General features: G+C 37.7%; 1 protein-coding gene and 1 pseudogene across 2 annotated transcripts in view; one reads left to right on the forward strand and one right to left on the reverse strand.

Annotated features, from left to right (window-relative positions):
• Nucleotides 1-12,440, reverse strand: part of JMY (junction mediating and regulatory protein, p53 cofactor) — a 118,378-nt gene that overhangs the window by 66,097 nt on the left and 39,841 nt on the right. The window lies entirely within an intron of this gene.
• Nucleotides 436-6,007, forward strand: LOC116863524 (annotated as a pseudogene).

The following is a 12,440-nucleotide window of genomic DNA, read 5'->3' on the forward strand; positions in this document are numbered from 1 at the left end:
GTTTTAAATTTTATTTTAATGGGAGATCATAGAACAGTCTGAGAAGTGGTAAGAAGTATCTAGCAAAGGGAAAACAGAAAGATGCCAGGGGAAAATGGGGCAAATTATAGTAGAAAGGTCCTTAAGAAGCACATGGGAAGGAACAAGATTCAGAGTACTGGTGTAGGGAATTTGCTCTTGGCAAATGTAGGGAAAGTTCTTCCGTGGGCATAAAGAAAGTCAAGTTTTGGATTTGGTAGGATGAGGGGAATTTCTCTTTGATAATCTCCATTTTCCCCTGTGAAGAAAAGAAGAGTCCAGATAAGAAAATGTTAGTACAGGAGAATGGAGGAAAGAAGACACAAAATAGCTGTTTTTACATAGTAGGATGAGAAACCATTTAGAAAAACTCATTAAGTAAATATTTTTTAAAAAATAACCAGAGTTACTGCGGTCATGGTGAAACGGGCACAAACTCATACTGCTGGTAGAACTATAAATTGATGAAAAACTTTTCTGGCAATTATTTGATGATACCATACTCTTTAAAGGCATTTTCTTATATACAGATCTTCTTACCTGTATAAGAAAATACCTTCAAAGAATAATAACCAAAGATGTTCACTACAATGCTGCTCAAAATAGAAGAAAAAACTTGTCACAAATATCTAGTAATAGAGAATAATACATAATTCTATGCAAAAATAATGCTTATGAAGTTTCTAGTAACAAAGAACAATAACTGTTATAAGATTAAGTAAAGATACATCAAATCATAGACATAATTTCAACTATATAATGTCAAGAAAAAAGGAGAAAATATATAGAATAGATTACTGAGGTCATCCTTTGTTAGATTGTGGGTGATTATTTTTCTTCCTGTTTGAAATCTGTACTTTCCAAATCTTCTTGAGAGTGTCTGTGTGTGTGTGTGTGTATATATACCTACTGCTTTTATAATCATGAACCAAAAAAATGCTTTATCTCTTCATTTCACAAACCATACCAACCAGACAAGATGAGGACACATTACCCCAGAGGCTTCCTGTTTCTAGTCAAGCAAACAATGAACTCCTGTTTCCATATAGGAGGACCAGCAAGAGGCAAAATTATGAGACTTACTTTTTTTTCCAGTGTGTGTGGGTGGGAGGGGAAATGGAGATATAATCAGAACCTAAATGTCTTCCTTAATAGTTAGAAAACAGAATTATGTTGAGCTCCATTTCTGGGACCATAAAAATAGTGCCAAGTAAGGACAATTAAATCAGTAGGAGAAGCTTAGATGCTTGATATCAGATTCCCTACTAACCAAGACTGGAATTTCTAAATTCTCAGAAGACAACTACTGTATCTCCAGTCACATACTGCAGGATTTAAACTTACATGATGCTACTGGATATGGTTGCTTTTTTCTCCCTTTTAGACCTTACCATGGCTAATATCTGGAATCATTCAATTATGTAACTTGAATAAAGATCCCATTGTACTGGGTACTTCAGGGGATGTAACGTAAGACACACATTCTCCGCCTAAGAAATTTACAATCTAACTGGAGGGTAGGGTAAGCAAAGATAACTGTGCTGCAGAAATGTCTTCAAATTAGGAGAACTGGCTGTGCTACTATTAAGTGTGAGAGCTTTGACACAATCACTTAACATTCAATTATTCACTCAAAATGATGTATTATAGTATTTTCTCACTATCACTATTGTACTAGGCAGCAGGCACAGAAAGATAGTCTAGTGGAAGACACAGACACTAAAATGAAGAATTACAATAGAGTATGAAAATCTATCAAGATAGAGTATACCTAGGATACTCAGGGAAGCACCAGCCATGGAGGTTGCAGTACTGAGTCTGGGAAGAAAATTTCTAATGGGAATGATGAGTAACTAAATTCTTAAGGAACAAGTAGAATTTTAGGGTGCCTTGGTGGCCCCACCAGTTTAGTGTCTGCCTTTGGCTCAGGTCATGATCTCAGGGATCCGGGATGAGTCTGTGTTGGTTTCTCTGCTCAGTGGGGAGTCTCTTTTCCCTCAGGTGGTCCCTGTCAACCCCTCTCCCACCATGCACGAGCCTCTCTCTCTCTCTCTCCCTCAAATAAATAAAACTTTCAGGGGGAAAAAAAAAAAAAAGAGAGAACAAGTAGAATTCTACCCAGGTATTAATAATGGTGAAGGGTGTCTCTGTGTAAAAAGAATAAAGGTATTTTAAGACCCTTAAGGTAAATGAAACGTTTGGCAAGAAGAGAACTCATTTAGCTGTTCAGATCAGGATTTACTTTACTGAGGTTGAAAACTGCAGAGGGCTCTAAAGGAGGGGTATGATTTTGACAGATACATGGTATACCGGGAAAGAGAACCACCCAAAAGGTCTGCTGGAGGCAAGAGTTAACCTGAGTAAAAGGCTAGCCTAGAGGGAGTTACGTTCAGTGTCTTAGAAGACAGAATAGTCCAGCATGGCCAGAGTTTAGGTAAAACAGATAAAGGCAATGGGAGATAAGACTAGAAAAGGAGGTTGTGGTTACTATTAGGAGGACTTAAAACGTCAGGCTGAAATTATACATAGTTTGAGAGGCACCAGGAAGCCACTGTGGGACTCTTAGCAGTAAGTGGCATATTTAGACTTCAGCTCAGATAGAAGGACTCAGAAGACTCGTTTGTATCTAACAAAACCATCATAGTTTGTGCTTTGTTGTGATTACCTCTGATTTTTAAACACTCAAAAGTATAAGATTAATATTCACAAGTGTGGACCAAAGATTTAGAAAATTTAACACTACAGCCAAATTTTAAACTCTTACTCAGCATGTTATGAGAAAATGTCTTTTCAATGACATGATTAAACTTTATACCCTTTCAAGGACTTGGCATATTGTACCTAAAACCGTAAGCTAGGTTACTAGGGTTTTTTTTTCCCCCCAACTTTGAAAGTCTAAAGATATATGTAAATTCTTGTCCATCAGTTTCCAAGTTTACCTTATGCCTTGTGATGCTATAGTTGGAGCCTGTGAACCACGTTTAGCCTTTGCCAATAGAAAGGGCTGGGGGAGGGAGAAGAGATTTGCTTCTTCCTATGTGTATCACTTGACTTTCCTGTTTGCTGTTCCTATGAGCATCACCAGAGACTCACTTCATCCCAGCATCTGCAGTTCCTTCCTGAAGCAGTTCACAGAATCCAGTTTGCAGTTTGTCAGCCTTAGCAGAACTAGCTTCACTTTCTGCCCACCCTCCCAGCAAGAGGAACCAACACTGGGCTGCTCTATTCCCAGTAATCTGGGTCTCTCCTTCCAGCTGAGACATACCAGCCCTTGATGACCTATGCTGCCTTCCCCAGACTTCAGCTCCACACACAGTCCATCCTCCACACTAAAACATTAGTAACTGCCATCTCTTGCCTGTGTGCCACCAATCCCAATGGTGATGGCTGTTTTTACAGTTGTTAGCTCTGATATCTTAGTTGCCTTCTTAACCATCTGGTTAACAACTTTATGCCAAGTTAACAATTCTTTGTATTAAATTCCCCCATGCTGAAATAACTGGTTTACTTTTCTGATCAAACTCCTACAGACACAACTATGGAACAGAAATCTATTAAACAGAACAAGCAATGTTCAAAATTCAAAAATCTTAACTCAGATCATTAAACAGAAATCCTTTTCACTTGGAAGCCTAAACACTATACAGAAGTAAGAAACTTACATTATGGCTTATTCGAAAGAGAAAAATTTTAAAAATCTGCTGGTAATTATTTGAAGATAACTTGTCCTTTGTTGGATTATCTTTACCTTCACTGTACAGGTATATTCAAATATGCACAACACAAACACGCTCTGCATGTTTTCTAAGTGCTGTTTAAATGGTTTCTAAAACTCAGTAGTTAACACTGCAGCCACCTTTTTAAAAAATGTTATTATAGTTTACTGTACCTAAGACATTAAGTCAGGATACTAAGTTCTTTTCCTATCTTGGCAAGTCTGAAAATGTACAGCACTGGTCAGCTGGATCATGAGCTTAAAAACAATGACATCTCTGTTTTCAATTTCAGGGCTAAAAGGAAAACAGTGCCTGCTTTTGAAATGGAAAAAAGTATGTGTCAGTTTAGGTGGCTATAGTGAGACTAATTTATAAATACAAATTTCTTGGCATCAATTACTTATTATGAAGTACATCACTTCCTTGGATACTGGGTTTTATATAAGAAACCTTAAGTGTTACTCTTGTCTACTGCTGGATTAGTGGGTGAAGAAGAGAAAAATAAAAAAAACAAAACCTCCAATTCTCATGTGAAAGAGATGCCAAGATAAATCTGTATAGATACTGACGTTGTAGTACCTTTAATACAAATTTTCTGGGCCCAGGAGTCACCTGAAGGTGACTAAGATTAACAAAATGACATGATCATATTTGGAAGTATTTAGTCATGCATTTTTCTGGATTCAAAGTAAATCAATATTCTCAAGAAGTGTGACCTGATAATTTTTTTTAAAGATGAGAGAAATCTGGGGCATCCTGGTGGCTCAGTGGGTTGGGCATCTGACTCTTGATTTCAGCTCTGGTCATGACTTCAGGGTCATGAAATCAAGCCCAGTGTCAGGCTCCACACTCAGCAGGGAGACTGCTTGAAATTCTCTCCTTTTGCTGGTCCCCAACACTCTCCTGCATGTTCTCACTCTAAAAATAAATAAATCTTAAAAAAAAAAAAAAAAAAAAAAGTGGTGAGAGAAATCTAAAAGGCAAGGAGACCAAAGAAAAAATAGCTCAGGTAAGAGGTAAATGATGGCACTATACAGTTCACAGTTGATATGTGACAGTATACAGTGATCCAACAGTGTAAAAACCACCCTGCACAAAGTGCCCCACCAAGTGAGCAGAGTGGAGACTGAAAACCAGCCCATCTTTTGCCAAGCTATGTATACTGCTGTGTCTGCCCAGATGAAGACCCTCTTCTAATCTGTCCACTGGAACAGGGGCTGGGGAGTGTGTATCTTTCTATCTTACACAATGATACTTACAGATTTGCTTGGTCCTAGGGAACAGGAAGGGTGGAAGAGCACATTTAAGATGCAATGAGACGATAATTGGCAAAATGAGGTGCCTGGCTACGAAGGGGATAAAAAAGCTGAGGTTGCCTTCTAGATCCTTGCTTATTTCTTTCAGCAAGTATAAAAAGTCAGCCAATGTGTCTGAAGTGCTTTTAGCTACGTAAAGACAAATCAGTGGGCCAACTCAGTAACTAACCCTGACTCGTTAATATGCTGGATTTAAAAATCTAGACAGAGGGGGCGCCTGGCTGGCTCAGTGGGTTAAAGCCTCTGCCTTCGGCTCAGGTCATGATTCCAGGATCCTGGGATGGAGCCCCACATCAGGCTCTCTGCTCAGCAGGGAGCCTGCTTCCCTTCCTCTATCTCTGCCTTCCTCTCTGCCTACTTGTGATTCCTGTCAAATAAATAAATAAATAACATCTTAAAAAAAAATCTAGATAGAGGTATGCTTGTTCCGTGCGGACCTAGTACCTCCTTTGAGAAGCGGCAGCTGAGGATACTCTGGTGCTCGCCATAGCCGACAAAAAGCCCAAGGAAGGAGTCAAGACTGAGAACAACGATCATATTAATTTGAAAGTGGCGGGGTGGGATGGTTCTGTGGTGCAGCTTAAGATTAAGAGGCATACACTACTCTTAGTAAACTAATGAAAGCCTATTGTGAATGACAGGGTTTGTCAATGAGGCAGATCAGATTCCAATTTGATGGGCAGCCAATTAATGAAAGAGACACACCTGCACAGGTGGAAATGGAGAATGAAGATACAATTGATGTGTTCCAGCAGCAGACAGGAGGTATCTACTAAAAAGGGAACCTGCTACTTTACTCCAGAACTCTGTTCCTCCAGACCAAGAAGACATTCTCAACTAGAAAGCCGCAATTTGGTTCCACCACATCCTGACTACTACAGTATAGTTTTCTCTTTTCTTTCATTTTCCCCTTCCCCATTCCTTTATTGTACATAAAGTAACTGTGTATGTGCACAAGCATATTGCATTTTTTTTAAACTAAATGGCCAGTGGTATGTTTTGATCGACAACAAATGGAGATGGGATGGGGGAAAATACTGCTTCTGTGAAAATACCCCCTCTCCATTAGCGGCATTCTCAGTCAGCTCTTACCTTTATATTCCAATAAGTTATTTTGCTCTCACTGTTTAACAAAAAAATGAACAACATAAAAATCCTTGCATACTTTGTTCAATTGGAGAATTTTAATGTTTTTCATTTATCATTGTAAAACCAAGGACAATTTTATAACTTTTTTGTACGTAGCATTACATGTAGGGCAATCTGTCTTTAAGTGGAGAAAAATTACTCTAAAAGAAATGAATCCTAGATAGTTTTCCCTTCAAGTCAAGCATATTGTTTAAATAAACTTCTTGTTTAAAAAAATAATAATAATCTAGATAGACTCATCTAGTTTGAAACTCACTCTGTGGATGCCAAAACTGAGTTCCAGAGAAACTGTAACTTTGGAGTTCAGTGTGTTCCACCCATGAGTGGTTTCAAGTTCTTTTGAACTTGGGGTTCTTAAACTTAAGTATCATAATCACCTGGGAAGGTTGTTTAAATGAAGACTGCGGAGCCCCTCCCCCTAGTTTCAGTAGCGATCTGAGGTATGGACCAGGCATCTGTATTGGTAACAAGGTCCAAGATGATACTGAGGCTACCAGTCTGGGGGTTACTTTTTTTTTTTTCTTTTTAAGATTTTGTTTATTTATTTGACAGAGAGAGAGATCACAGGCAGGCAGAGAGAGAGGGAACCAGGCTTCCTGCCGACCAGAGAGCCCGACATGGCACACGATCCCAGGACCCCGAGATCATGGCCCAAGCTGAAGGCAGAGGCTTAACCCACTGAGCCACCCAGGTGCCCCTGGGGGTTACATTTTTGAGAGCCAATATATTAAACATAGAGTCTGGTAACTCTGTCAAGGGGTGTGGGTTTCAGAACAACCTCTGGCCAAAAATTCTGGGTAGGGAGGAACTGCTTAATGCTTATAGAGGAGACAGGATTAGTGAAAAATCCTTACCATTTATAGGGATGCCTGGCTGGCTCAGTTGGCTAAGCATCTGTCTGTGGCTCAGGTGGTGATTCTAGGGTCGAGCCCCACATCAGACTTCCTGCTCAACAGGGAGTCTGCTTCTCCCTCTCCCCCTCTCTCTGATCATGCTCCCTCAAATACATAAATAAAATTTTAAAAATCAGATACCTGTATGAGGCATTAAAACTAGGAGACAGAGCAATATTACTTTCTGCCTTGAGACAAAGCTGGATCTGAACAATGAGTAAAGCTGTATGGTTTAAAGATCAAAGGCTTTCCATAAGTAATAAAGGATGCTTTTAAGAATACGAAATTTAAAAAGTTTTAACTTACCATTTATATAATTAAGACTAAAGTATATTTAATATAAAATATAAAAATATATAGTAACTATATTATAATAAAATGCTACTATATAAATATTTTAGAAAATATCAAGATATATTAAATATATATTTTATAAATATTATATAATACAAATATAAATATACATTCAGGGTACCAAGTTAACTTGTTTTCTATCTTCTTTTCTATCATGCTTTAATATCTAGTTTAAAAGCACTGGAAATTAAGTTCTTTCTAAAGAATCCAGAGTACAGGTCAAACTCCATAGGATGCTACAGTGTTCTAGCCCTGGACCAACTTTCCTCTCATTTCCTACAAATCCTTAAACCGGAGACATACCAACAATTTACACCCTGTGGTGTAATTAAAACAGCAAGCTTTGCAGTCAAACAGACATGTGTTTCAATCCCAGCCATGCTATACCGGTAGGAGTGAAGATTTTATAATTTATTCAGTATTTATTTTGACGAAAAGCACAAGCACATGCCTATTCACAGTACCATTCCAGATTTTATCTGTATCTGGGGTACTGTCTATTCCAATCTCCAATGCAGACATATGTACCCACTTTCTACTGGACTGGTACTGATTCTTTCAATATAAGATAATTGATTTCCCTATTTTTCCATGTATCTTTAGGCAGTGTTGATCACTCCAGTTTGTGTGCCTCTACATCAACTTTTACATAATACTCTTTTTTTTAAATCACCTTAAGTTATAATTTACATACAATAGAATGTTCCTGACCTAAGTGTAAATTTTGATGAATTTTGACAAGTTTACATATCTATGTAAAAACCACTACAACCAAAATTTAGAGTGTATCCATCACCCAAAGGATTCTGTTACACCTGTTCCCTCTCAATCTCCATTGGCCAACCCCAGGCAACAAGTGCTAAGCTTCATCAATATAGATCAAAACCATCAACTCCAAAATTTCACATTAATGGATTCATATAGTTTACACTGTGTCTGTTGCCTTTTGTTCAGCATACTTTTTGTAAACTATTAATAAAAGTTTAATTTACATAAAAATTAATCCATTTAAAGTCAATTTTTGATGAGTTTTAATAGCTGTATACACCCAAGCAACAACCACTACAATCGAGACCTAAAACATTTCTAACACCTCCAAGAAGATTCCTCATGCCATCCATCCCTTCACACATGAATATATGCTTTTGTACTTGGTTTCTCTGACTTAGCAAGATTTCAGATTTATTCATGTTGTTGTGACTATCAAGGGTAAATTCCTTTGCATAGCTAACTATTTATTCTGTAACATGGAAATACCCCATTTTGCCTATCCATTCACCTGCTGATGGTTATTTGGGCTGTTCCAGTTAGGCGCTACTGTGAAGAAAGGTGGCATGAGTATTACTGTACCTGTCTTACGAGCAGATGTTTTCATTTCTCTTTTGTAAGTAACTAGGATTTGAATAGCTGAGTACTGAAGTATGTATATATCTAACTCCTCAAGTAACAGCCAAACTGTTTACCAAAATGGGTTACACCACTACAAAATATGCTAGGAATATTTGAGAATTATAGTTGCTCTATAACCTCAACAGCCCTTGGGAGTGCCACAACTTTATTTTTTAAGATTTTATTTATTCATTTGATGAACAGAGAGAATAGATGGGGGGTAGGGAGATGCAGATTCCTCATTAAGCAGAGAACCTGATGTGGGGCGGGATCCCAGGACCACAGGATCACACCCTGAGCCAAAGGCAGATGCTTAACCGACTAAGCCACCCAGGCATCCTAGTGCCAGAATTTTAAATGATACTCACTCTAATGGGTGTGTATCTCATCATGGTTTTAATGTGAATTTCCATGAGGACAATTTTAAGCTTCTCTGTATGTGCTCATTAGCCATTTCTTTAAGGTCTTTTAAGAATTTAGCCAATTTTTAAATTTTTTGGTTGTCATTGAGCTGTATAATTTCTTTTTCAGATGTATTACAAGTATTTTCTCCCATTCTGTGGGCTTGCCTTCTTTTTCTTAATGATCTTTCAAAAAGTAAGTGTTTAACTTTGGTGAAGTCCAATTTATCAAAAAATTTTTTAAAGTTTATAGTTCATGGGAACGCCTGGGTAGCTCAGTTGGTTAGACGGATGCCTTCGGCTCAGGTCATGATCCCAGGGTCCTTGCTCAGCCGGGAGCGTTCTTCTCTCTCTCCCTCTGCCTGCTGCTCCCCCTGCTTGTGTCTTTCTCTCTGTGTCAAATAAATAAATAAAATCTTTTTAAAAAATTAAAAAAAAAATAATAAAGTTTAGGGCTCAACTTTTCTGCATCCTAAAAAGCCTTTACCTTTTCTTTCCCAAAATTGTCAAAACTTCCTACGTTTTCTTACATTAAAAAAAATTTTTTTTTCTTAAAGAGAGAAGTAGCGGAGTGGTGGCAGAAAGAGGAAGAGAGGGAAAGATCTTAAACAGGCTCTACATCTAGCACTGAGCCAACACAGGGCTTGACCTCATGACCTTGAGATCATGACCTGAGTCAAAATAGTTGGGACACTTATTGAGCCATCCAGGCACCCCCCCTTATACATATTTTAGAACATGAGAGTCTGTTTAGGTCTAAAATGGATTTGAAGTTAATTTTTCCATATGGTATAAGAACTGAGATCAATTTTTTTTAATGTGGGTCTGTAGTTGTTCTGGTACCATTTCTTGGAAAGATTATTCCTTCCCCCACTTAACTGCTCTGTCACCTTCGTGAAAAACTTACTATATAACCATGTATCTGTTTCTGGATTTCACTAGTTTTCCAGAAGTTTTCAAGTCAGGTAATAAGCCCTCCAATTTTATCTTTTTCAAAATTGTTAAAGCCATACTTTGCCTTTCCATAAAAATTTGTAATTCATTTGTCAGTTTCTGGGGGGAGAAACTTACTAGAATTTTAATTTGAATCTAGATCAACTGAAAACTGACATCTAAACATTATTGAGTCTTCCAAACTATTAACATGATCTTCCCATTTCTTAAGGTACACTTAATGTCCCTCAGCAAAACTTTACAATTTTCAGTAGACAGAACTTTCATAGATTTTGTAAAATACATTTCTGAAGAGTTCATGTTCAGAGATGCTTAGAATGGTATTTTAAAGTTTCTATAATTTTCATTTCTAAAGATATTTATTTATTTGACAGACAGAGATCACAAGTAAGCAGAGAGGCAGGCAGAGAGAGAGGATGAAGCAGGCTCCCTGTGAGCAGAGAGCCCGATGCGGGGCTCGATCCCAGGACCCTGGGATCCTGACCTGAGCAGAAGGTAGAGGCTTTAACCCACTAAGCCACGCAGGCACCCCTGTAATTTTCATTTCTAAAAGATTAGAAAATGCAATTGAATTTTTAACATTAACCTTGTAACTAAATTTACATATTATTTCAACAGGTTTTTTTTGTTAAAGATCCCTTAGGAGAGGGACAGCTAGGTGGCTCCCCATGCTTGTGTTCTCTCTCACTTTCCCTGTCAAATAGAGAAATGGGATCTTTTTTTTTTTTTTTTAAGATTTTATTTATTTATTTGAGATAGAGCAAGAAAGAGAGCACAAGCACGAGGAGGGGTGGGGGCAGGGGTAGAGGGAGAGGGAGAAGCAGGCTCTCAGCTGAGCAGGGAGCTTGATGTGTGGCTTGATTCTGGGACCATGGGATTATGACCTGAGCCAAAAGTAGACGCTTAACCAACTGAGCCACCCAAGCGCCCCATAAATGGAATCTTAAAAAAAAAAAATCTCTTAGTATATTTTATATACATGATTACATTATCTGTAAGTACAGATAGCTTTATTTTGTGCTTCCAATTTATATGCCTTTTACTTTTTCTGGCTATGAACTCCAGAAAAATACTGAATTAAAGTGGTGAGAGTAAACGATCTTGCCTTGTTCCCAATCACAGGGGCTAAGAATTTAGTCATTCACCATCAGATCTGATGTTAGGTAGGCTTTTCATACACACCCTATCAGGTCGAGGAAATCCCTTTTCTTCCTAGTGTGCTGGGTTTTTACCATGAATAGATACTGAACTTTGTTAATTGCTTTTCTGCATCCATAGAAATATACTGTTTTTTTTTTCTCTTTAGTCTAATATGGTAAATTATACTGGTTTATTTCTGAATGTTAAAACAACCTTGCATTTGAGATAAACCCTACTCATATATACTGTATCATTATTTTTATAGATTACTAGATCTTATTTTTTTAAAGATTTTATTTATTTATTTCAGAGAGAGTGAGGTAGGGAGGAGCAGAGCAAGGAGAAGCAGAATCCCTGCTAGGGAGCCCTACGCAGGGCTAGATCCTCAGGACCCTGGGATCATGACCTAAACTGAAGGCACATGCTCAATGACTGAGTACCCAGGTATCCCTATTAGACCCTATTTTTTAAGATCATGTTAAGGATTACTGCATCTACATTCATGAGGGTCATCTATCTCTAATTCTCTTTTTTTTGTAACATCATTTGATTTTGGTATCAGGATAATGCTGGCCTAAAAAATTAGTTGGGAAGTATTCCCTCCCTTGTTTTCTGAGTTTGTGCAGGTTTTGCATTATTTCTTCTTTACGTGTTTCATAAAGCCTCCAATGATGTGTTCTGGACCTGTCGATTTCTTTATAGGAAGGTTCTGAATTATGAACTCAACTCTGTTAATATAGGGCTCCCTATAGTCTTCTGTTTCTCCTTGAATCTATTTTGATAACTTGCATTTTTTCTAAGAAATGTATCCATTTCATCTAAATCAGACCATGTACTGGTACCAATTTGTTCATATTTCTTTATTAACTTTAACATTTATAGAATCTGTAGTTATATCTGTACTTTCAGTCCTAACAGATATGTGGGGCTTTAAAAAAAAAAAAAAATCAATTCAGCTAGGTTTATAAAATATATTGAGGTTTTTTTCCCCCCCAGACAACCAGGTTTTGGTTTCAGTGATCTTTTCTTCAATCTATCGTTTCTTTTTTTCATGGACCCCATTCTTAATTTTTTGGGTTTAACTTGCTCTCTTTTTCTAGCTTCTTAGGG

This window comes from Lontra canadensis, unplaced genomic scaffold, assembly GCF_010015895.1.
Source record: "Lontra canadensis isolate GAN:19392208 unplaced genomic scaffold, GSC_riverotter_1.0 scaffold4, whole genome shotgun sequence".
NCBI classification, from domain to species: Eukaryota; Metazoa; Chordata; class Mammalia; order Carnivora; family Mustelidae; genus Lontra; species Lontra canadensis.